The sequence below is a fragment of the Delphinus delphis genome, chromosome 21 (genome assembly GCF_949987515.2).
Source record: "Delphinus delphis chromosome 21, mDelDel1.2, whole genome shotgun sequence".
Taxonomy (NCBI): Eukaryota; Metazoa; Chordata; class Mammalia; order Artiodactyla; family Delphinidae; genus Delphinus; species Delphinus delphis.
Window position 1 is genome coordinate 1,950,127 of NC_082703.1, and position 26,301 is coordinate 1,976,427.

General features: G+C 41.9%; 1 protein-coding gene and 1 non-coding gene across 2 annotated transcripts in view; both read right to left on the reverse strand.

The window, feature by feature from the left end:
• Positions 1-26,301, reverse strand: part of CSGALNACT1 (chondroitin sulfate N-acetylgalactosaminyltransferase 1) — a 322,489-nt gene that overhangs the window by 209,394 nt on the left and 86,794 nt on the right. The window lies entirely within an intron of this gene.
• TRNAG-UCC (transfer RNA glycine (anticodon UCC)) lies at positions 3,901-3,973 on the reverse strand. The gene has a single exon. It is a non-coding gene; the product is annotated as a tRNA-Gly (tRNA).

The following is a 26,301-nucleotide window of genomic DNA, read 5'->3' on the forward strand; positions in this document are numbered from 1 at the left end:
TGAAGGGGGATTAAAAGGTGAGAGTTTATAAAGTTAGTTGCAACTTAGCATCATTTCAGTCTAATGACATGCCTGAAAGCTTTAAGCTTTATTTTGTAATCTATAGGATATTCTCATACAATGAAAACAACTAAATGTACCAAGATTATTTTAAAAGTTTCCTTGTAAGAATCTTGAAGCTACTACATGTGAAAAACCCACGCACGACCAGCTGACTGCAGTGCCAGCAGTAACAGCGTCACATCTTTATGCCTCTCCGGGTGCACCGTAGGCAGTACTTTAGATCACCGTCATGGTAATTATCATTCCCATCAGAGGAAGTCACCCAGACAAGTGGCAAAGACAGCCAGTGAGGGAATCCGTCCCATAAACCGAGCAAATTTAAACATCATTTAAATTTCCAACAATTTTGCTTTAGAAGTTTTTGCATGAAATTTGGTCTTTGCCTGACTTGCCTGCTGTAAGTTCTATTAACCAACCCCGAACCCAGTACTTTTATTATTTACCACCTCACTGAGGTCAAGTTTTCTGAGGAAGAAAATTAATCTCCTTGAGAAAGGCAGTATTGCATGGTGGTTAAAAATATGGGCTTTGGAGGCAACAAACCTAAGTCCCAGGCCTTGCTCTGCCATATTCCAGCTGTGTGACTTTGGACCAGTAACCCATCCTCTCTGGGCTCAGTTTCACCATCTGTACAATGGACCTATGAGAGCCATTGTCATTATACACCAGTTTTTGGTGCCCCCCTCCACCGGCCCAACCTTCCCAGTGCACAGAAGGCTCGCCTCCTGGCCACCTGCAGCTGGATGGCGCTACGTGACCAGTTCTGACCAATGAAATGTGAGCAGACATAGGCTCGTGTGGTCCAGGTGTGGAGAGTGAAAAGCCCATGCACCCACGATGCCAAAGCCCCTCTGGTACCCAACCCTGGGCTGAGATGGCAGAGGCGTGCTGAGACCACAGAGTAATCTCACATGGGGTTGTGACCGCAGCACAACCCAACAGATCCTGGCTCAAGCATTCCTCGGGCCTCTTCTTGTGATGATCAAACAAAATGACAGAGGAAGTTCTTAACACAATGCCTTGTACAGTCACCAACCAATAAAAGCTGGCCCCTATCAATGTGACTGTAGAGGGGCAAAACGTGAGAACTAGTGTTCAATCTCAAGACACCTAATTTATAGTCCACTTATTCCCTCTACTAATGTTTACTGAGTCTCTACCATGTGCCAGGCACTCTGCTGGGAGCTGAATATACCCCACAAGAAATAAGCACATCGGGTTTTTTTTGGTTTTTTTTTTTGCGGTACGCGGGCCTCTCACCACTGTGGCCTCTCCCTTTGCGGAGCACAGGCTCCGGACGCGCAGGCTCAGCGGCCATGGCTCACGGGCCCAGCCGCTCCGCGGCATGTGGGATCTTCCCAGACCGGGGCACGAACCCGCGTCCCCTGCATCGGCAGGCGGACTCTCAATCACTGCGCCACCACGGACGCCCCAATAAGCACATCTTTAAAAATCATCTAGAAACCCCTTTCTGAGGGAGTTTAGGTGCCACTTTTCATGAATATATACAGATGTGTCCTAGTGACTTGGCAAAGAATGAAGCCCTGCCCTGGCAAAGCTCTGAGGTATTATACCCAACAGGTCTCTTCCTAGAGAGACCACCTAGGAAGCTTCCAAGGCCTTGACTCCCCCCAGCGCCGCTGCCCTGCACGGAACTCACTGAGCCACGCTGCCTGCTGAAGAGGACCTGATGGAAACGACTGAGGGTCCACAAGGATACAGCTCTGATTTCCTTCAAGGATATTCTAGGGAACAAACAGCTTGTTACATTAGCATCTCACAGTGTATCCTACTGCACTTGCCAGGTATCAGCTCATTTTATGAAATATGTGAGCTGGATAGATAGATCCAGATAAATCTCCCAACATTTTAATCTTGTTTTCTCCTTGATCCTCAAAACTATACTTTCTTGAGTGGGAAATTCTCCAAAGACTCCCTGGAGTTCAGATGCTAGAATATTCCCGACTAAACATCCAACTGCTGCTGGACACGTTCTCAAAGTAAGAGCTTTGAGCTCCTGATACAGCCATGTTTTCATTTACTGAGAGAAAATGATTATATCTGATATACTTGCACTCAAAACTCAAAATTGGTCCCCCATGGCATCAACAAACAGCACTATTAATTGCAGGCAGACTCCTGTAGAATTTAACAGGGAGGCACTACTGCATTTCTCAGTAGTGATCAGTCACACTCAAATCTAATTTAAATTTCCAACAATTTTGCTTTAGAAGTTTTTGCATGAAATTTGGTCTTTGCCTGACTTGCCTGCTGTAAGTTCTATTAACCAAACTCGGCAGGGCCTTCCACTACTCTTGAATAATGCTACATTTGGAGGAAAAAAAAGATTATGAAACATCTAGCAAACACCTTCAATATTTCAGACAGTAAACTCAGGAGCTTAACACTTAAAGGTTGGTCGTTTTTCCTTTCAGATTATCCAAAAGGCTGGATTCAATGCCTGAGCAATCATATTTTCCAAGACACAGGAGACAAACCCTAAATTTGGTCCCAGCCGTGAGACTCAGGCTGCTCAAACCATGAAACCAGGTCTCACTGGTCCCCTGTCCCTTTCTTCAGCAACAATGGAAACTTCTGGAACAGAGGCAGAACTTATGTTATTATTCTAACTCATCTGTCTTAAGTCTTTCTTTCCTTGGGGTTTCCAGGTCTCTCAGGACATGGAATTTGCTCATGTTACCAGTAACAGCGACCTGTTGACCCCGTCTGTCTCCTACCAACCATCTCACATCCTCAAGTCTCCTCCCAAGACCTTACAAAAGTCTTCAAGCTCCTTCAGGACACCCGCAGCCTCCGCAGGGCTATTTCCTTGCCTGAGCTCCTAGACCCACACTCCTGTCCAATCCCCGGGGGCGTCTGAGCCTTCTCCAGTGATGTCATCCTTCAGTATCTGCAAGGGATTGGTTCTGGAACCCTCATGGATACCAAAATCCAGGGATGCTCAAGTCCCTTATGTAAAATGATGTAGTATTTGCATATAACCTATACACATCCTCTCCTATACTTTAAATCACGTCCAGATTACTTCTAATACCTAATACATTGTAAACGCTATGTAAGTAGTTATAAATACAATGTAAATGCTATATAAATAGTTTCTGGCACACAGCAAATTCAAGTTTTGCTGTTTGGAACTTTCTGGGACTTTTTTTCTCAAATAGTTTTGATCTGCAGTTGGTTGAACCCTCAGATGCAGAACCCATGGATATGGAAGGTCGACTGTAGATGGAAGTTAATTGGATCACATCAGGTTAACAAAATGCGTTACTCTAGTTAAGAAGAAGTATATGAAATAGCACTGCTGGTAGGGTTTGGAGCATGGGGCAGACCTTGGGAGTCTGCTTGGAGCCCTGCAGACATGTCTGTGTGGACAGCTGCTGACCACACCAGCCCTGCTTCAGGACACAGGTCATAAAAAAAAGATGTTTCTACAAGCAGAAATGAGCCTTCAAAGAGAAGTACTTTACAAAAAATTTCACAACACTCAAGGCACTTTTTAAAATGTATAAAAACATTTTGAAAAGTAGGGAGAAAACAAAGGAAGAAAGAAACAAAACCTGTGGTCATTCACTCATATACTCAACTAAGATTACCTTAAATGCATTAAACAAACAAGCAAAAGCCTTCCGCATACCTGTCTGTGTGCCGGTGGTTTGCTACAGATGCCCTCGGCAAACTTTATCTGTAAAGAGCCAGACAGTAAATATTTTTGGCTTTGTGGGCCACAAAAGGTCTCTGTCAAATATTCTTCTTTGATTTTACAAGCTTTTTTTTTTTTTTTTTTTTTGCCATGCCATGCGGCATGCAGGATCTTAGTTCCCCAACCAGGGATCGAACCTGCGCCCCCTGCAGTGGAAGTGCAGAGTCTTAACCACTGGACCATCAGGGAGGTCCCTGATTTTACAAGCTTTTAAAAGTGTAAAAACCATGCCAGCTTGAGAGCCATGGGTGGGCAGCCTTTGGCCACCTTTATCCATTTTCAGGCTGTAGTCACACAGTTCTGCCTTACACCATCTTTGGTGCGCAAACAGAGACGCATGATAACCATCTCTGAGATGATAAAGTTGTAGATTAAGCAAAATACAGAAAAATGAGAAGCTTATGTTTAAAAGGAAAGTGCCTTTCTAGATAGGCACTAAAAGAGCTCAGTTCTGCCTAAATCATTTTATTAGTTCTACATAATTCCAATTATAAATCCCAGGGCTGTTTGTGTTTCCTTTTGCTTTTCATTTTGTCTGTTTTTGCTCTAGGGTGGAAGTGGGGAGGTCAAGGGAGATAGAGGATAAAGAATTTGGCAAAATGATTCTTTGACTTATATTTTTTTTTAATTAAAAGGTTAAAATAAGTAAATTCTGGAAAATAATTGTAAGAAGGAGAAATACAACCTCTCAAATAATAAAACATATTATAAATCTACAGTAATTAAAAGCATAATTTTCGACTAAAAATAGAGTGGCCATATGATCCTATAATTCCACTCCTGGGCATATATCCGGACAAAACTATAATTCAAAAAAATACATGCACCCCTATGTTCACAGCAACACTATTCACAATAGCCAAGACATGGAAGCAACCTAAATGTCCATTGACAGAGGAATGGATAAAGAAGATGTGGTACATATATATAATGGAATACTACTCAGCTATAAAAAAAGAATGAAATAATGCCATTTGCAGCAACGTGGATGCAACTAGAGATTACTATACTAAGGGAAATAAGTCAGAAAGAGAAAGACAAATATCATATGATATCACTTATATGTGGAATCTAAAATATGACACAAATGAACTTATCTACGAAACAGAAACAGACTCACTGACAAAGAGAACAGACTTGTGGTTGCCAAGGGGGAGGGGGGTGGGAGAGGGTTGGAGTGGGAATTTGGGATTAGCAGATGCAAACTATTACATAGAGAATGGATAAACAACAAGGTCCTACTGTATAGCACAGGGAACTATATTCAATATCCTGTGATAAACCATAATGGAAAAGAATATGAAAAAGAATGTACATATATGTATAACTGAATCACTATGTTATACAGCAGAAATTAATACAACTTTGTTATTCAAGTATACTTCAATAAAATAAATTTTTTAAGTATAATTTTTACTGTAAATAAGAAACAGATCAATAAAACAAAATGTCATAGAAACAGACTCTAAGAGATACAAAACATGAATACATGATTTAGTGCTGAAAAATTCTGTGGTGACACAATGGCTTATTCAACAAAATAACTGCTGGGTCAACTGATTACCTATTGGAGGAAATCAAGTTAGAAATATATACTCCAAAATAAATTCCAAGTAAATCACAAAGTTTGAAAATTCCATTAGAGGAGCTCTGAAAAAACAGTTAAATGTATTATCTCCTTTCTGTATGGTGAAAGACTTTCTAAAACTATGACAGAAATCACACGCACATAAAATATAAAATTGACTACTTAAACATTAAAATTAGTAAATTAAGGACTTCCCTGGTGGCACAGTGGTTAAGAATCTGCCTGCCGATGCAGGGGACACGGGTTCGAGCCCTGGTCTGGGAAGATCCCACATGCGGCAGAACAACTAAACCCGTGCACCCCAAATACTGAGCCTGTGAGCCACAACTACTGAAGCCCGTGGGCTGCAACAACAGAAGCCACCGCAGTGAGAAGCCCGTGAACCACAACAAAGAGTAGCCCCCGCTTGAAGCAACTAGAGAAAGCCCACGCACAGCAACGAAGACCCAATGCAGCCAAAAATAAATAAAATTAGTAAATTAAATTAATAAATTTATTTTTATATAGTAAATTATATGTTCTACAATATATTATAAATTATATGGCAAGTTAACATTATAAATAAAAAATAATAAATTAAATGCATCTAAAACATCAAAAAACTAAAAGCCAACAACTAATTAGGAAAATATTTTCAACAAATATAATGGAGAAAGGGTCCATAGCCTTAATACATAAAGATCCCTTATAAACTGTTAGGAATATTCTAGACTTCAACAGTTTAAAAAGTATTTTTTTTAAAGAGTAGAAAAGTTTATATACAGATTTAAAATGTTTAACTTTGCTGATAATCAAAGAAATGCAAATTGAAACACCATTAGTTTTTGCTTCTCAAATTAGCCAGGTCAGCACACAATGTCTGATGGGGGTAATGAGTCCAGGCTCCCACCCACTGCTGGCTGGATGGAAATTCACACTGGGAAATAATTTTGGTTTTTTCTACTGTTCGATTTTTTTTTATTGAGGAGTAGTTGATTTACAATGTTGTGTTAATTTCTGCTGTACAGCAAAGTGATTTAGTTATATATACAATCTCTTTTTTAATATTCTTTTCCATTATGGTTTATCACAGGACACTGAATATAGTTCCCTGTGCTATACTGTACGGTAAGACCTTGTTGTTTATCCATCCCATATAAAATAGCTTATATCTGCTAACTCTGGGAAATAATTTGGCAAGCATTATACATCAAGTACCTTTAAAGTGATCATATTTTTTGTCCTGTTAATTTCACTTCAAAAAAACTCAATCTAAACAGAGCAGTCATAAATCTGGACAAAGCAGATGCACTAAAGTGTACATGGGAGCATTATTCATAAAATTAGGAACAATTTAAATGCCTACCACTGGGGAATGGTTAGTAAGTGATGACATATACATACTATGAAATATTATCTTGCCATTAAAATAGTGCTCATGAAGAGTTTTTAATGATGGAGAATTTATTATGATCTACTTTAAATGAGAAAGGAGAATAAAAAATTGTGCATGTGTTGTGATCTCAGGTCTGATAAAACACACACACACACACACACACACAAGGACTGGAACAAAATCCTGAAGTGGCCAAAAGAAAGTGAGAAAGTGAGATTATAGGTGGTTAATATTTTATTCTTTATATATCACTGCATTTTCTACATTTTCCCCAATTAATATATGTTAACTTCCTACTCACAAAATATACACTTTAAAGACTTTCCTCAACCCCTCAAGAAAAGATAGTAAGAAAGGCAATATTGATACTCACCAAGCCAAAACGTACTGGAAACCAGAATTACAAAACTAAAAAGTACCTCAGGCATCTAATCTAAAACTTTCACTGTAGGTTAAAACTCATTATAAGAATCTTATGGAACTGAGACATACCCTAAATTTATCAAGGTCTTATCCTAGCCTGCACTCAGCCCAATATTAATAATATTCCCACGTACACATCAGCAGAATGCTCTGTTTAGGCAAGACACGGGTCTAAGAGTTAAAAAGCCAGCACCGATAAAATGAAAGAATCCATGTAAAACTCCTTTAAGCATCAAAGTTTAATTCATTAAAAGGAAAATAATCAGTAACCTTGATTTTGATATTACTGATATTAGATGGTCAGGGCAACACGTGGTATTACTTTAGGCCTGCCCTCACAGTGCGGGAGGCTGGGAAACGGGATTCACCAGGTACTTGATTCTAACACAGTGAACAAGGGAAACGATGTACTGAGATTATTAATGAATCAAATAGGGAGCATGATGCAATAGTACTAATATACAAACTAAGACATCTTCTAATTAGGACACGGAGGCGCTAATCTGAAGGAAGATAACAAAAACTGTACACAGCATTCAAGTACCAAGTTCATTTGGACAGAAGGGATGTACCGCGGTGGAAACAATGCAGGTTTTGGAGTCACGCAGACAGGGCTGGAATCTCAGAGCATCCGCTGACAAGCTGTGTGCTCCTTGGCAAGATTCTTAACCTCTCAGAGCAGCAGTTTCCTTGACCGTCAAGCACAGAGAGTAATGAACCTTGCAGGGTGGGTGTGAGGTTTGAGGTAATAGGTACCAGACACCTGAATTGAAGCCCAGGTGCCCAGCCATGAATGGAACCCACTACCTACTCCATTAGGAAAGATCAGGGGCCACAGAGGCCACCCGTACCCGATGCTGGGGGTACTGCTTTCCGTTTCCTGGCCGATCTGTGGGCCCCAGGGAAAAGCCTTGCTTGGTGCTGGCAAGGGGGCAGGGGCGGATAGGAAGGGAATGAGGGGCAGACCCTGAGTGATTACACCGAGTCCAGGCACTGATGGGCCCTGCTCCACCACAGCCCAACCCAGACTCCAGACAGCCTGGGACAGAACTGGGGCAAAAGGGACGGGAAAACAGCCAAAATAATACCCAGGGAAGGAGCAAAATATAGTAAGCCTTATAATTAAAAGAAAAATAATAAGAAATAAATCAAGAATGAAAAATCGACAAATCTCAATAAGCCTACTGAATACTTTAAAAGAGATGCTGATCACAAAGGAAGAAGAAAATTTCGCAGTGATGGGAAGAATTAATGAAGCCAAAAATCAATATCACTCACTAGGAAGACAGAGAAAAATCCTGGAAATACAATGATGTGTAAACTAAGAATGCTGCCTGGTGTGCTCGAGGATCCTAAGGGAATTAGACATTGACCTTGCTAGGGGGCAGGGATGGGGAGGGAGAAGGAGAGAGAGAGAGAGAGAGAGCGAGACAGAGAGCGAGCGAGCTCCATTCATCACCACAAGCTGATGAAAGACCCTGAGTGCTACTGTTGATCACTGAAAAGTTAAAGGGCAATTCTGACAAACTGCCAATGAATTAAGGCCTCAGTTTTCAGAGAAGTAATAAAGATAATTAGAGGAGATATTGAAAACCATTAGCAACAGTAAAATTACGGGTTGTGGGGCTTCCCTGGTGGCACAGTGGTTGAGAGTCCGTCTGCCGATGCAGGGGACGCGGGTTCGTGCCCCGGTTCGGGAAGATCCCACATGCTGCGGAGCGGCTGGGCCTGCGAGCCATGGCCGCTGAGCCTGCGCGTCCGGAGCCTGTGCTCCGCAGCGGGAGAGGCCACAATAGTGAGAGGCCCACGTACCGGGTTGTTGGACTAGGAGTAATAATGAGCCCCTATTTAGAAAAAAGTATTGTTTCAGACAAATGTGACAGCTCCTTACCTTAATGTAGGCACTTCTCTTTTTAGATGGCAGGAGAGCATAGTGGATAAGGAAGCACCATATTCAGTGTGAAAAAGACCTGAGCATGAACCTCAGTCCTGTCCCCTTCTTAGTTTACACGTTAGTTCATCTCTCCAAGCTTCAATATTTCATCTGTCTCATTGGTGCTGGTGACAATTAACAATTAATTGACAAAAAGACTAGCACGTAGGAAGAGCCACATAAATGGTACCTACTGTGAAGTTTAACAGCATCTCTTGTGTTGAGCTAGATTCTCAAGAGGGGGGAAAAGACACGTTCCTCAAGTCAAGATGTTGTCGAGTCACTAAGAAGGGATGACAGCCATGCTGATGATAACGCGTCTGGTGTCCAACTCCTCGGGGAACACGTGTATTGTCCCCTTGGCCCCCCACAACAGGCAAGCATGGAGGGCTGTGATTCAGCCCACCACAAGTACCTGGGGACCCCACTTGTCCATGTGCCAGTAAATCAGAGCAAGCTTTCTGTGGCCCCGTGTGTGCCCCACAGGGGGCCTGACAAACTACAGCAACCACGCATGGGCATCACAGGCTGCCCTGAAGGTCATTTCCTGGATCTGCAACAGCAAGCACATCCCTAACAGGTGGGGAGCGGTCAGCTGAAAGCCCGCTGGGTACCACCTTGACCAGCTACGCCGTTCAACACTCTTCCCATCCAGCAGGTATTTCCTGAGCAATACCAGGGACTAGAGATGGCCACGCATTACAAGCCTCTTGGGACATAACGTTATCTTTTTTCTCCTCAGCCCACCTGAATATTCGAAAAGAACCTAGTGATCTGATCGTCTGCTAAATGGATTAAAAATGTGTATTTCAGTGCTGATCATAATGCTTACCACAGACTAGTGTTATGTCCCAGGAGGGCAGTTATATTATGTACTCTGTAAAATTCAACAGCCGAATTATTTACAAAATGTAAAATAGATAAGAGGGTTGCAAATATTTTGGATTGCTCAACAATTACTAAGCGAAGGTCACACTTTTTGTCTACATCCTAAATAAAAGCTGTACAGTCAGAACGGCTGACAGCAAGGGTTTGTATAATGAGATGTGTGAGGGACAGAAAGAGGCTCTCCATGTGCCAACCTCAGAAATGAAGGCACCTGGCAGAGCTGGGAAGCCGGGCGCTCCAAGGAGCCTTCAGAGGCCAGCACCACGCAAACTAGAACATGACGTACACTGTTGTTCCAAACTGCTTTGTTTCAGTATCTCGAGAATAATTCAGGAGTCAGTGAATATAATGAGTTTGTTTCATGCTGTATGTCCCTCACCATACCACTCTATCACTCCTTCAACATCTCAGAACAATTATCTTCCCAAAAACCTGTTCCAAAACATCCAGCAAACTTAATGAAATTTCCAAATACACATGGGTATTTTTATTACATATTCATGAACAAAACTGTATTTTTTAAACTTATTTTTAATTGAAGTATAGTTGATTTACAATGTTTGTTAGTTTCAGGTGTACAGCAAAGTGATTCCGTTATACATATATATATATTCTTTTTCAGATTCTTTTCCCATATAGGTTATTACAGGATATTGAGTAGAGTTCCCTGTACTATACAGTAGGTCCTTGTTGTTTATCTATCTTATATATAGTAGTGTGCAGTTAATCCCAGCCTCCTAATCTACACTCCCCACCTTTTCCCCTTTGGTAACCATAAGTTTATTTTCTATATCTGAGAGTCTGTTTCTGTTTTGCAAATAAGTTTGTGTCATTTTTTAAAGATTCTACATGTAAGTGATATCATATGATATTTGTCTCTCTCTCTCTCTGACTTAATATGATAATCTCTAGAATTTCAATTAACAAATTGAATGCAATATATTGAGTAATGATCAAATAAACTTTAGAGCAGTAATTTTTTTAGAACAGTCTGGCCTAATCTCTCTTTGAAAAAGCAACTGATAGAAATCATTTTCCTAGAATGATACAAAGATTTTCCTCCATAACAGACATCTCTGACTCTATCAGACAGTTTTGCCAAACCACTCTGAACTCCAGACACTGAGACAGTGCAAAAAACTCCAAGCTCTCTGTGACAGGGGATGTCATCACCCAGATAAGGTCTCCACCCACTTCGAACTGTGCATGAGCTGATCCCGTACCTTGCAGCCCCTCCCTCACACTGCCTTTAAAACCCCTTTCTTGAAAGCCATTGGGGAGTTTGGGTCTTCTGAGCATGAGCTGCCCATTCTCCTAGCTTCGTGCCCTGAAATAAACACTGTACTTTCCTTCACCACAACCCGGTGTCAGTAGATTGGCTTTACTGTGTGCCGGCAAGCGGACCCAAGTTTGGTTTGGTAACATTATGAAATTTTTCTGACGGAAACAATAAGGTATCTTGAATAAAGTATCTTGAAAAATGACGTGAATTTTCACAGCATCAACCACATAACAAGCAGTATGGCTGCCTCCCAGGGACTGCAAACAAATCTGACTTCTCAAACCTCATGACTACGTGGAGGAAACAACCTCTGCTAAAAATCTGTCATCAAGATCTAGCTCTCACATAGAACCTGCAGTGCAAATTCACAGTGCCTGGTGGCCTGGCAAACCTCAAGACAAAATTGTATTTTAGGGTGCTCCCAGGTTGGTGGGATCACCAAGAAATCTGATAGCAGCAAACAAATTCTCTGGAGGAACCCACCTTCAATCTAGACCTCAAAGAAGCCCCACATATAAGTTTTAAAAAAACTGAATTCACACTTAAAAATCACAGATATACGGGAGGAAGAACCAGCGGAAACCACACATACAAAAAGATCAGCAAAGATTTCAAATATTAGAATTATAAAACACAAAACATAACACAATTATGTTTAAAGAAATAAAAGTAGCAATTGATAAGATGAATATAAAGAAATAAAAGTAGCAACTGATAAGATGAATATGAAACAAGAAACTGTTAAAAAATAAACAGGTTTTTTAAAATAAATAGAGCTTTTGGAAATAAAAGCATGTAAGATAAGTGACATTTAAAATGCAACAGATATATTTATTAGCAGACTAGACACCAATGAAGATACATCTTGAAGACAGAACTAAAGAAATTATTGAGAATGAAGCAGAGAAAGACACAGATGGAAAACTGAAGGAGATATTAAAAGACATGAGGATGTTGAAGATGTCTAACGAATCTAATCAGATTCCCATGAGAAAAGAGACTGGATCAGAGGCAGCAAATGAAGAGAATGGCTGGGCATTTCCTAGAATTGATGAAAGACACCAATCCAAAGATTCAGAAGATCTAACAAATCCCAAACAAATTCATCGAAAGACCTCCTGACATATCACAGAGACACTAGAGAACACCAGAGACAAAAGGTCTTAAAAGCAGCCAGAATGAAAAGACAGATTACAGTTGTCTCTCAGTATCCAAGGAGGACTGGTTCCAGAACCACCCCGCAAATACCAAAATCCATGGATGCTCAAGTCCCTTATGTAAAATGGTGTAGTATTTGCATATAACCTATGCACAATTCCTAGATTACTTATAATGCCTAATACAATGTGAAGGCTATGTAAATAGCTGTAAATACGATGTAGATGCTATATAAATAGTTGCTGGCTTGTGGCAAATTCAAGTTTTGCTTTTCAGAACTTTCTGGATTGTTTTTCAAATATTTTCAATCCAAAGTTGGTTGAATCCTCAGATGTGGAATCCATAGATAGGAAGGGCCAACTGTACCTTCAAAGGAACAACAACTAGCTGATGTCTCAAGAGCTACAATGCAAGTCAAAAATCAGTAGAATAATAATTTTAGTGTAATGACAGAAAATCAATGTCAGTCTAGCACCAGTACAGGTTGAGGAAGCAACTGAAGAACTAGGGCAAAAGAAATGTATCATGGAAAGAGTATTCTAGACAGAGGGGACAGAAAGTACAAAGTACAAAGGTCTGGAGATGGGCACATGATTGGAATGTTTGGAACAAAGGCCAGTGTGATGGGGGCAGAGTAATTGAACAGGGCTGCCAGGAGATGAGGACAAAGGGGACCCTGGGGGCACATTATATGGACCTATAAAGCTAATTTGAAGGATCTGAGCTTCTCCAATGGGAAAGTCAGTGGAGGGTCCAATTGACCACACTGGCTGAGCCCCACATTGTTGAGTATCCAGACATTGATCAGACAGCTTGATGCACAGAAGACTCAGACATCCAATGTGTGGTCCAAACAGCTGATTTTTGAGACTCCTCTCAACCCTGAAATCTTATTCAGGCAGAACAATGATAGAGAAATTATGGTTTATTATTCAACCAATCATACTTTATTAAGATATATTTCAAGATAGGAACCACCAAGAAAAGTCAAGAGGAATTCCAAAATCCAAGCAAATTATCTGTGCAACCAGATTTTCAGCAGCCGTGGTATTTAGCAAGCTTCAGCTCCTTCAAGGGAATTTTGAGGCTAAAAAGTAACACATAGCATTCACCTTCCAATCTGTAAACCTTGTGTTGAACAGGTCGGTGGGATGTAATAGTCAAAATCCAGTACCTGATGGCTAGTTACATTTGTTGAAGTTGTGAATAACTAGCTTCATCTAAGTGATGGAATCACTGATTCAGTTCTCACTGAGAAGGTAAAGGTTTTTCCAACTTGCATGTCTTTGTCTTAGGATGGTTTTGGCATTTTAATGCCCAGTGTACCTTTGGGGGACATATATATTCCAGGCAAGTTTATCAAGGCATCTCCCAGAAGAAGAGGGTGCAATGGTATTTCTTAAATTCATACTAAAAAGCAGAACTCTGTAACCCAAGCCCACTGTGTCCGTGTCTTCCATGATTTCCCATCTGTAACTCTCTAAGCATCTCTTTCTTTGACCCAATTATGTCATCATCCTTCCCTCCATACTCTCTGCATCAACCCCAAATGTGAATTCTCATCACCAATTCAAACCCTCCCGCAAAGCCGACCACAAGTAATTGTGTGTTTCCAACAAAACTGAAGCCTCCTTGGGAGCAATTAGTCATACAAATCCCGCAGAACTTTTATCTCTGTACTGCTTCCAAAAGTGTTTATCTCTGTACTTCTTCCAAAAGTGTTTAAATTGAATCTGCCCAGAACCTATAAATTACCATGAAAGTGTTTTTCATCAGAATCCGATATCATCTTAAATTTTCATTTTCTTTTTTGCATAATAAGAGTATAGCACACATGCCCTGTTAATTTCTACCTAGATTGTTACCTAAAGACTGTTTTGCTTAATATGTTACCTAGAACATTGTCTGCCGAGACCCCGAGCATCAAGGCAACCTGCTGCATGTCCCGCCAGCCACAAAGTACCCACCTCTTCTCCTACCTGAAGAGACAGCAGCAAATTATGACAAAATAATAATGGCTGACATGTAGTGACTGCTCATCATATGCTAGACTCTGTCCTAAGTGCTTTCTAGGGAGTAATTCATTTACTATTTTAACAACATAAAGTAAGTACTACTATTGTTCCTGGCTTACAGATGGAGAAACTGAGGCAAAGATATGTTAAGTAACTTGCCCAGGCTCACAGCTAGGATGTGGCCAGACCTTGATGTAAACCTGGTAAGTCTGTTGGGCTCTGCAGGTCACATTTGTAACCACAATTTCATGTACACATATATAAAGGGCACAGTGCACTATCCCCTACATCCTGCCACAGATCAGAGGAAGGAGGGAAGGAAAGAAGGGAGGAAGGAAGGAAGGGAGGGAGGGAGGGAGGGAGGGAGGGAGGGAAAAGATGAGAGGGTACAGAAGATTTCGGAGTGCAGTCTGGGGGTCAGACAGGCCTGAGTTACAGTTCCGACTCTTTTAACTGTGTGACCTCAGGCCAATTACTCAATCTCCCTAAGCCTTAATTTCCTCATCTGTAAACTGGGGATAATTATATCTTCTATCACTGCTGATGAGTGGCAAAAGCAGTATTCAGCCCCATAATCTTTCTGTAACACTATGCGGCCACATCCTCCAGAAGATTATAATGTTTCAAAACTATGGGGAAGAGCAAAGCTTTCTGCTGCCAGCTGGTTGGGAGGCAACTGTACTGCCAACCAGAATCCCCTGGTCCCATTACATCCAAAAAGCCTGGGTTCTGAGTGAACCAGTGAGCCATCACACAGATACACTTCCCATCAAAGAAAGGCCATCCTTTTCCTTGTGAACAGCTCCATTAGCTAAGGGAGTGTTCTCAGAACCCACTTGCACATCACCCCCTATGTCAAAGGTGATGGCATCGTAGCTGAGAATTACCAGCACCTGTCCAGAACAACCCACTCCCTCCTACACACAGCAAAACACAAGGTTCTTAAACAGAGCATGCATCTCCAAAGGTTCCTAGACAGACCTCCTGCTAGGGGGGCGGGGCCTTTCAACCCTCCCACCCTGGATCTGCAAGAGCTCACCCAGCAAAGGCCCTGGAAACTGGCATGGCTCCGCTCAGACCACATGAAGGTGACTCACCACCGGGGAGTACCTTGAGCTATCATCACCCGGCACAGGTCCTCGGCGGGATGCTGCAGAGACCTTTTATGGATTCACTATGCAGCAGCCAGCAAAGCTGTTTATTAAATGAAGGTTAAAAATCAAAATGAAAAGCTATCTAGAATCTGAAGTATGTACCAAACCAATATTGTCTGTGTGAAGGTTCTGGTTTCATGGCTTATACTTATTTTTGAGACTTTTCAAATGTTCTGTAATACAGTATTATTATTGCTATAGAGATTTTTTTTTAAGCAACACAGATAACATGTAGCCTGGATTGGAAGAGAGATAAGGATCTTCATGCCTGATCTATTTCATGACTGTCGGTGTTACGCTCCCTGTAAAAATAATGGGACAGACACTTAGAATATTCTGTTATTATGGGAGGGTCCGCTCTTCCCTTTTCATGAGCACTAAAGGGCAGGTATATCTTGACTTCTAACAGAAGTGCTGATGGATCTACCACCGACACACACAGTTATGGGTATCCCGCCACAGCCTCAATAAATTTCATGTGTGAACAGCATCTTTTCTTATGAGACTTACTTTGACCTAAGAGTGCCCTTTCATCCTAGTATGTCAAGATTTGGGGAACAAGCCCATATTCCACCTCAGCCATTCCCCTTCTTAATGTTCACTCTTCTGGATTCAGAGGTTGGATATCTTTAGATTCTCCCAACCAGCACTAACTCCTTTCCCACCCATCATTTAAAGCTGTCCCTCTGCATATTCACCAGCTCCTGCTCTTTACTGAAATTCAGTAACTAAAACAACTGCAACATAAATTTATGTTCCCAATACCCTCACTGATTTTAAAAATCAAAGTTAAAATGCTAAGGTGATGTTTCGGTTAAAAAAAGGTTTGCGTCATCCAACCTAGGTGCAGGACAGGAATAAAGACACAGATGTAGAGAATGGACTTGAGGACACAGGGAGGGGGGAAGGGTAAGCTGGGACAAAGTGAGAGAGTGGCATGGACATATATACACTACCAAGTGTAAAATAGATAGCTAGTGAGAAGCAGCCGCAGAGCACAGGGAGATCAGCTCGGTGCTTTGTGACCACCTAGAGGGGTGGGAGAGGGAGGGTGGGAGGGAGGGAGATGCAAGAGGGAGGGGATATGGGGAATATATATATATACATATAGCTGATTCACTTTGTTATACAGCAGCAACTAACACACCATTGTAAAGCAATTATACTCCAATAAAGATGTTAAAAAAGAGAGAGAGAGAGAGAGAGAAAGAAGTTAAATTTAAATAAAGAGGAAACCAGAGAAAGGATTATGGGAGAAATGCAGCTATGTTAATGATTATTTTTGACATGGGTAAACTTTTTTGTTTGTTTTTGATTACTTATTTAAATGTTACATATAGAGAAGTGCATAAATTACAAACATATAACTTGGTATAATTTCACAAAGTGAACACACCCATGTAACCATCATGGAGACTAGAAACCAAACATTACCTGCATCCCTGTAACTCTATCTTGTGCCTTCTTCCAGTCCCCAAGGGCAGCAATTATCTTGCTCTGACACTATAGTTTAGTTTGCCTATTTTAAAACTTTAAATGAAGTAATACAGTGTATGCTTTTTTAAAATTTCTAGATGCTTTGTTTAATGTTATGATTGTGAGACTTATACACTGCTGCTTGTAGCTGTAGTTCTAGTTTGTTCCCTTTTTTTCTTTTGCTGTAAATATACGACACATTTATGATCAAATAAAAAGGTTTGCATCATCCAATAAGCGTATGCCATCTAAATAGTTAACAACCATATTACCAGTAAACAGATTTCCTCCTTACAAGAAAGCCTCCTATTATTCTATTTCCTCTTTCCTGATAGGAAACCTTTAAGTCCTGAAGTGGAACACAGCAGCTGGCCGCAAGCACGGAAAATCAGTCTGCTAGGAGGATGCTGAGGCTGCGGCGATAAACACATCAGAACAAGAGAGCTGTTGGTTTCACTCCTTTGGTGACAGGGGCCAAGCTGGTAACACCCTCATCTGGCTCTGTCCCCGCCAACCGCTGTGAGCCATGAGGAGACACAGCCCATCTGCTGTGGCCTCAGCAGAGCTGTCCTGGTCCCCCAGCGCAGGGGGCCGCACTGTGCATCCAGCCGCTCTGAGCCTCCAGCTGCCCCCGGAGAGGAAACGCCTGTGCCTCAGCTCTCCCCCAACAGACACCCCCTCAAGGCAGAAACCCGGGCATCATCCGCTCACGCAGTCAAGCACATCTTTAAGGGAAAAAGGGAAAGAAAAAAGCTTCTAGTGCTACACACGCCTGGAACAGGATGCAAAGCACAGCGTTCAGGCCCCGTCTGTGTATCTACTGTGTTTCTCCTCAATGACGATCGCTTCTGCGATGCCTTGAATCCCCACCCCGGCCCCCGTACAGTTGGGAAACACTTCCCATCAACATATTTCAAGACACCCACAGTCCTGACGACGGATTTTTCCATCTTCCGTGCCTTAGGGTCAGGTCTGCACTTACTGTATGTTTTTCATCTCCTACCATGGTTGAAGGCTAACATACTATGAAAACACTACGTGTTCTTTGGGTGATTATCTTCCTTTTAAACCACTTCCCCAGCCCCAGAAAATCTAAAAGCCAAACATATTGAAAATCACTCACTGCAATGAAAGATTCCCAGAGCAAATCTTACACCTAAAACAACCAACGACAGAGCACCCCCAATCCGCCTTTCCTCCCAGGAAGAGGGGTCCCTCTAATGGGCTCCCTTCCAGACGGCGTGCATTCATGCTTTCACGAGCTGGGAATAGACGGTCCTGGAGGCTGCAAAGAAGGCCTTATTCACATGCCAGGCATGCGTGGCCGGGATGGCAGTGCTTCCTTAAACCTCCATGGCTCAAAGCTTGGAGGAAGGTATAAAGAAGGATCACTGACTGGGGGTGAGGGAGGGGAGTAGGGGACCGTGTACACATGTGTGAGACTTAAAGAGACGAGTGTATTACCTGAAACAACTTGGAGGAAATGTAATACTACATTTCTCTGGGGCAAAAAGTGCCAATTGATCAAGAAGGAATATTAGGTATGAAGGCTGGTAAGAGCCAGGGAGATAATCCAGGCCCCCACCCTGCTTCCTCCAATTCTCTGTTGCTAATGTTTGATTGACCCTGAACCCACCTTTAGATCTGGGTGTGAGCAGACAGCTGGCAATGCTAAGGCAACAGACAATGTCACTTTCTATACAAGACTAAAGAAGACAGGCTCCTCGTAACAGAGACTTTTCCAATTCCCAGCAGAGGGACCCGACCCCCCCGGAGAGGGCAGTCCACGGCCGGACGCCCCCATCCCCAGGCCCTTGGGGTGCCCGTGCGGTGGCTCAGGCGAGGCCCTCAGAAACAGCAATTCTGCTCTCATTACCTCTTGGTATCGCTATACTCTCCCCAAATGTTCCTCAGCCTCACGTTTTACGCTGAAAACATTTTTCAAAGCTGTACATCGAGGAGTGGAATGAAGACGTTACTGGTTTTACAGGCTTGCTGAATAAAGAAATGGCATTTCTACTCAGCTTCAAACTATCCTGACAGATAAATCTAGGACTTATAAAAATAAAAGAGAAACTTGTTTGCAAGAGTATTCCAGACTGAATTCTGTTATTGCGTTAGCCAAAAAAGTTCGTTTGGGTTTTTCCATAAGGTACTTGGCCAACACGATAAATACTGTGGTTCTTTCAGGCTTTTAACACAGTGTCTAAAATAGTTACCAAATGTCTATTCATAGCCAGCTTGCCTCCTAAGATAACACACAGGAGCCAGAACTCAGAAGGAAGGACCAAGAAAAGGCAACTGTGTCAAAGGTCCTGAGGCTCCAAGTGGACTTTGGTGGAATAAATGCTCGTATTCACAGCCTGTGCTGAAATGCCTCCTCCCGACGTGCAGCCCGGGTGCCGTGGGCCTCACCCCCCATCTCGCTGACGTGCAGCCTGGGGCAGAGCCGCAGTCCACTGAGGGGACTTCAATTGTGCCATCAGGACCAAGGTGGACGGTCGCCTCGGAAGACGTGATCCTCTGCCAGTAACCTCCCAAAGGACGTGAATTTTCCCCAGAGTCAACACGTTGTGTAAGGGTGTGCGTCAGTTACACTGGGGATAACAGATAACTAAAAACATGTTTTCCCCTGTCAAAGAGCACAGCTTCTATTCATTTCCCCTTTAACATGTCAACGTCCAAGAGGCAACCCCTCCATCTCACCTCCCTGGATGAGGTCAAGGGCCCTCGTTCATCTAACCCCATCCCTGATGATGTGCCAGACTCCTTACCTCCATCTTTCTGGTCCAAGTTTCCTTTCTCTTTACATTTCCCTCAGGACAGCTTTCACGTGGTGGTCCACGTTTAGGTTATTTTAATTCATTTTGGGGTCACTTCCTATTGTTTGTCTAGTTTAAATCCTGGCAACCTTAGAGATCATTCCCTACAGTGGTGTGAAACAGTAAGTAAAAGGAGGCAGTTCCATGTCCCCCTAAGGCTCAAGGAATGAGGCAGATGTGCTGGAAGCAGAGACCAGGACAACCCATCAGCGCCCCTCCCAGAGCCCCAGAGCCCACGTTAGCAGCCTTCCCCAGTCAGACCACACAGTGTTAGTGCTGCCGGGGAATCAGAAGCATCCAACTCACTGGCCCCACTTTACAACTAAGGGACGGAGGCCCAGAGAAATGCAGTCACTTGCCCCAAGTCCCACGAAGAAGACACCACCTCTTTTACTTCCTTCTGTTCTAGTGTTAGCTACTTCACCCAAGGCATTTACTAACGTCTTCTCCTCCAAAGAAAATTTCTATTCTACCTTAGTACTTAAAACGTGAAGTGATCTCTTATATGTGGAATCTAAAAAAGAATACAAATGAACTTATTTACAAGACAGAAACAGACTCACAGACATAGAAAAACTTACCGTTACCAAGGGGGAAACAGTGGAGAGGGATAAAATAGAAGTTGGGGATTAACACATACATGCCACAATATATTAAACAGATAAACAACAAGGACCTACTGTATAGCACAGGGAACTATATTCAATATTGTAATAACCTATAATGGAAAAGAATCAGAAAAAAATATATAAATATGTTTAACTGAATCATTTTGCTGTACACCTGAAACTAACACAATACTGTAAATTAACTATACTTCAATTTTTAAAAAATGTGATCTAAGTATCCCTTCGCACAACAATGAGAGGAATAGGTCAGGACTCCCTATGAACAAGCAGGACCGAAGTTTGGACAGGTCGAGACCCTAAATCCAACACGACCACAAAACGACAGTCAGGAAACGGCGTCTGCAACTCAAAACCTAATGTCTCTCCCTCCAATGAGGAGAACGTCCAGAGAGCAGAGATCGTTTGCTGCTTCGTGAGAGAGAATGTGAAATCATAGGCTGTAAATCACTCTAAGTTATACCAAAGAGAATGGAATGTAAGATTATACCAGGCACATATTTTCATTATGAGTATTAAATATTGGTAAGAAATTCAAAACCTTGAAAAAGCATTTGAAAAAAGTATTAACTCTATGAAGATCATGAAATTGCCTTCAACTAAATATTTTAAAAGGAAACATAATTAAAGTGCAGATTACCAACTCCTCTGAAAATAAGGATAGGATAGTTGAACAGAAGGAACTGTAAAAATTCAAATATGAGAAGAAGCTGGATTAAGAAAACAAAATCCTGAGCAGCACACACCGTATCCTGTAACTTTTCCAACGGGAAAGAAAAAACTGGCTCCGAAGTGTAAAACACAGTCATCTCCACAGGGAAAAACTGTTTTGACAAGTTTTTTTTTCTATATTTTATTCAAAAATGCAAATAAGGAAAAGTAAAAATCATACATAATCTCATCATTCTTTTAAAAGTATATAAAGTAAGAAGTGACTGTCTCCTCCCCCCACTCCTCCAACCCCACCCTTGTCCCTGGAGCCACTTCAGGGATGCAGCTTGGGCCGGATGCTCCTCAGCTTGTTTCTCTACACACAGAACCCTAGCTTCACACACACACACACACGTACACACAGCCCCAGCTCAGACGCACACACACACATGCGTGCATGTACACACAGCCCCAGCTCACACACACACACACGTGTACACACAGCCCCAGCTCAGACACACACACACACACACACACACACACACACGTGTACACACAGCCCCAGCTCAGACGCACGCACACACAAACTTTACAAAAATAGGCAAACATTCCACATGAGTCTTCAATTCACTTTCTTTCTGAACATACTTCAGAATTTCAAAACTAAAAAAAAGTAACAAGTTGAATCTTTTTTTAAGTAAGACCAAAAAGAGGTAACTCATCACCTGCTTGGTGAGTAAACTCAAATCCAAAGATTCCTAGCTATGTACTTCTAAACTGCAAATCTATTTTTTTCATTTATTCCTTTTCCCAAGTTTATTGAGATATAATTGACATATAACATTGTGTAAGTTTAAGTTGTACAACGTGATAATTTGATATATGTATATATATATATATATTGCAAAAGAATTACCACAATAATGTTACTTACCACATCCATCACCTCACAGCTCCTTTTCTTTGTGGTGAGAACTTTTTTTTTTAACATCTTTATTAGAGTATAATTGCTTTACAATGGTGTGTCAGTTTCTGCTTTATAACAGAGTGAATCAGTTATACATATACATATGTCCCCATATCTCTTCCCTCTTGCATCTCCCTCCCTCCCACCCTCCCTCTCCCACCCCTCTAGGTGGTCACAAAGCACCGAGCTGATCTCCCTGTGCTATGCGGCTGCTTCCCACTATCAGTTTTACATTTGGTAGTGTATATATGTCCATGCCACTCTCTTACTTTGTCCCAGCTTACCCTTCCCCCTCCCTGTGTCCCTAAGTCCATTCTCTAGTAGGTCTGCATCTTTATTCCCGTCTTGCCCCTAGGTTCTTCTGACCTTTTTTTTTTTTTTTTAGATTCCATATATATGTGTTAGCATACGGTATTTGTTTTTCTCTTTCTGACTTACTCACTCTGTATGACAGACTCTAGGTCCACCCACCTCACTACAAATAACTCAGTTTCGTTTCTTTTTATGGCTGAGTAATATTCCATTGTATATATGTGCCACATCTTCTTTATCCATTCATCTGTTGATGGACACTTAGGCTGCTTCCATGTCCTGGCTATTGTAAATAGAGCTGGCAGAAGACCTAAATAGACATTTCTCCAAAGAAGATATACAGATTGCCAACAAACACATGAAAGAATGCTCAACATCATTAATCATTAGAGAAGTGCAAATCAAAACTACAATGAGATATCATCTCACACCAGTCAGAATGGCCTTCATCAAAAAATCTACAAACAATAAATGCTGGAGAGGGTGTGGAGAAAAGGGAACCCTCTTGCACTGTTGGTGGGAATGTAAATTGATACAGCCACTATGGAGGTTCCTTAAAAAACTAAAAATAGAATTACCATATGACCCAGCAATCCCACTACTGGGCATATACCCTGAGAAAACCATAATTCAAAAAGAGTCATGTAGCAAATCTATTTTTAAATGAGAAAATTATATAAATCATGTACAGTTAGGAATATACACTTTCAAAACCTTTTGAAATACTATGAAAAATAGTTTATGAATTTCCAGTGATCATGATTTGAATTCCTCCCCAAAATGTTTTTAAAAACTGTTACAGATGATCATTTATTGACTCCGAAACTAATTCTGCATAAAGCAATAGACAGAAATAGCATTAATATCAGAACACTCACTGCACATAGTGGTGTCAATCATATCGATAATTGTCACACGGTTTCTGATAAAGCACGCTTCTTAGAGACTAGGCACATGGAATCCATTCAAAAGTATTTTAATAATTTGGTATACAGCTTTGAGAAAATAATTTTTTTGACTATACCACACAGCTTGTGGGATCTTAGTTCCCCGACCAGGGATTGAACCCACGCCCTCAGCAGTGAAAGTGCGGAGTCCTGACCACTGGAACGCCAGGGAATTCCCTTGAGAAAATAATTTAACCATGTAAAATTTACCTCCATTTTCACAATAGTAGTTGAGTAAATTTGCAAATTCAAGTGCTAGTCCAATCCAGTAGCTGTGCAACCACAGAGGGAAAAAAACATGTTTCTGGAAGCAAACAACTTTCTCTTTGATTTTATGTCTGTTCACTTAATAAATTTCATTATGAGATGAAAGGCACTACCATAAATACGACAAATAGCAAAAGCACATGGTTCCTCTTCTACTTATCAAACCAAATGAAAACCGGAAACCTTTTCTTTCAAACCCCGTTTCTAATGTGGTCCCTTGGGAGGCTGAAAACAGAGCCTCCTACTCCAGCAGGAAGGGTCTCCCTGTGGTACCTGAATCCACCTGCCAGCTTCCTCTGCCAGCCCTCGCCTGCACATCCCTGCCCAGGAACCCACCGTTCAGCCAGTTCCTCCTCCCATCTCCTCTCAACTGTGTTACCTCCACCTGGAATCCTTTATTTCCCCACGTCTACGATCTCCCCCCTAACAAAAGTCATAATTCTGGGCCCATAATAATGCCCCTACTCCATGCAGGCGCACCTGTCCCCAGATCTCACACAATCTCTCCCTGCTTTAAGTGCCAACAGTATGTCTTTTCCCTTCGGCATCATTTATGCGCTTAGAACCCCACCTCACAGGCTATTTTTCAGCTGACCTATACAATCCCCTTCATTGCTTACTGAATTACCTTATAAACAGTAGAATCTCAGTAAACATTTACTGAATTGAATCATCAGTTATAGAATAAACTGCTTCCTAGAAATCAATCTGTAGTCCCTGAATAAAAACCACACAATTTTAACAGCGTAAGGTTACTGCAACCAAGTTATAGGGACTTTTCACTTTAGCTTATTAGCTTTTTAAATTATTCATAACAAACTGTCATTAACTATATATGTGCATACATATATTATGATGCCTTCTAAGGCACATGAGTCACTGCCCCATTCTATTCTCATGCCGTGTCTGAAGGGTCAGAAAAGACACTTATTTTATATATGGGAAACCAAGGATCAACCAACAGTATGTGGTATCAACTTGGAGACCAGACTGTCTATGCATTAGTGAAGGCAAGAGAAGTAGAAAATAGAAAACTTTTTCTCCAGCAGCTTGTCATTTGCTTGCAGAGAAAAGACAGCACAGAGACAAGCATCCTGCATGCGCTTAGAGTATTTCTACGGTTGCTTCTTAAAGAGATTCCATGTGGCTCCCGACAATGGTAGCTCTGGCCTCTTTGGTTAATGTCGGTTGCAAATGAGGGTCTCCCAAAGGCCAGTGTGAGAGCCGTGAACTACGAATGGAGTTGAAATGGTGACCAGGAAAAATAGAACCTGTGAAGGAGAAAGCAGGGGGAGACGCAGAGGCAGCCCTGTGCACGGGGTGTGATGGGAAAAGGGGAAATGGAACAGGGGAGGCTTAAAACCCGACCACGGTGGTACGCAGAAGCCAGGCCAGAGCCCAGGGGTCCTGAGATCCACGCAGACGATGCTCGCTCCTCACAGCTAGAAGGCTCTGGTTCTGCCCCTTCAGTCATCCATTCAGCCATCCCCAGATAAACTAGATAGGTCACACGAGGAATTCATTTGCAATAATATCTCTTTTAAGTTTTTTTCCCTCTACTTATAGAAGTAATCCAGGTTTATTACAGAAAATATGGAAAGTTCCGAAAAGTAAAAGGAAATAATAACAATCATCTTATTATAACCCCATTTCCTTCAACATTTATTCAACAATCACAATATATATTAAGATCCGCCATGTGCCAGACACATCAGAGAGCAAGATAGGAAAAAATCCCTGCCCTCCTACAACTTAAATCCTATCAGGAGAGAAAGACAATAAGCAGAAATGTGAAGAAGCAGGTTGTATAGGACGTTGGCAGGTGGTAAGCACGGAAAGGTCAAGAGCTGGGCAAGGTGGGCCCAGAGTACACCAGGCGGCCGCCCAGGGTGAAAACGACGGCTACCACGTTGAGATCATCCTGCTTTACAGGCTTCCTTGCCCACTTATCAGATGGTCGGTGTTTCCGCGTGCCATTACACATTCTTTTGCAAAATAATTTTTAATGACTGCAGAGAACTGCATCTCGCGAATGTACCATAATTAATTTCACCATTCTGCTCTATGCAGCAATGAGATTTTCTTTCTTTAACTATCATAAATAACGCTTCTATTTCCTCGAGAGAAATGTAAAGAAGAGGAATTCCACAGGACAGAGGGTACTGCTGAGGCTCGTGGTACCCTGCCACTGCACAGGGCACAGCATCTTCAAGCCATGCACTCAGACCCCTCGTCCTCTCTTTCCTTCAAGGTTCCTGCCACCCACACCTGACAACCTTTCCATCTATTCCCAGAAGAGCTCCGGCTTCTGCATTGCCCCACCAACAGCTGCTGTATATAAAGGAGAGGAACCCTCCCCTAGACGCCCACCTAGCACCATGTCTGGTATGGAGCAGAGCATTCAATAAATACCTACTGGATTAATAAATGCATAGAAAAATGAATGAGTACTCAACAATCACTCCGGCTTTCAGACAGCCAGGAAGCTGCTGAGAAATTTCCCTCCCACTGAGGAGTGAGTCATATCTCAGACACATTCAGCACCTTCCTAACAGGGCTGTAAAGTATTTCCTGTAATGCCTTTCAGATATTGGAAATTGCCATAAGACCTGGACAGCCAGGGAATACTATTA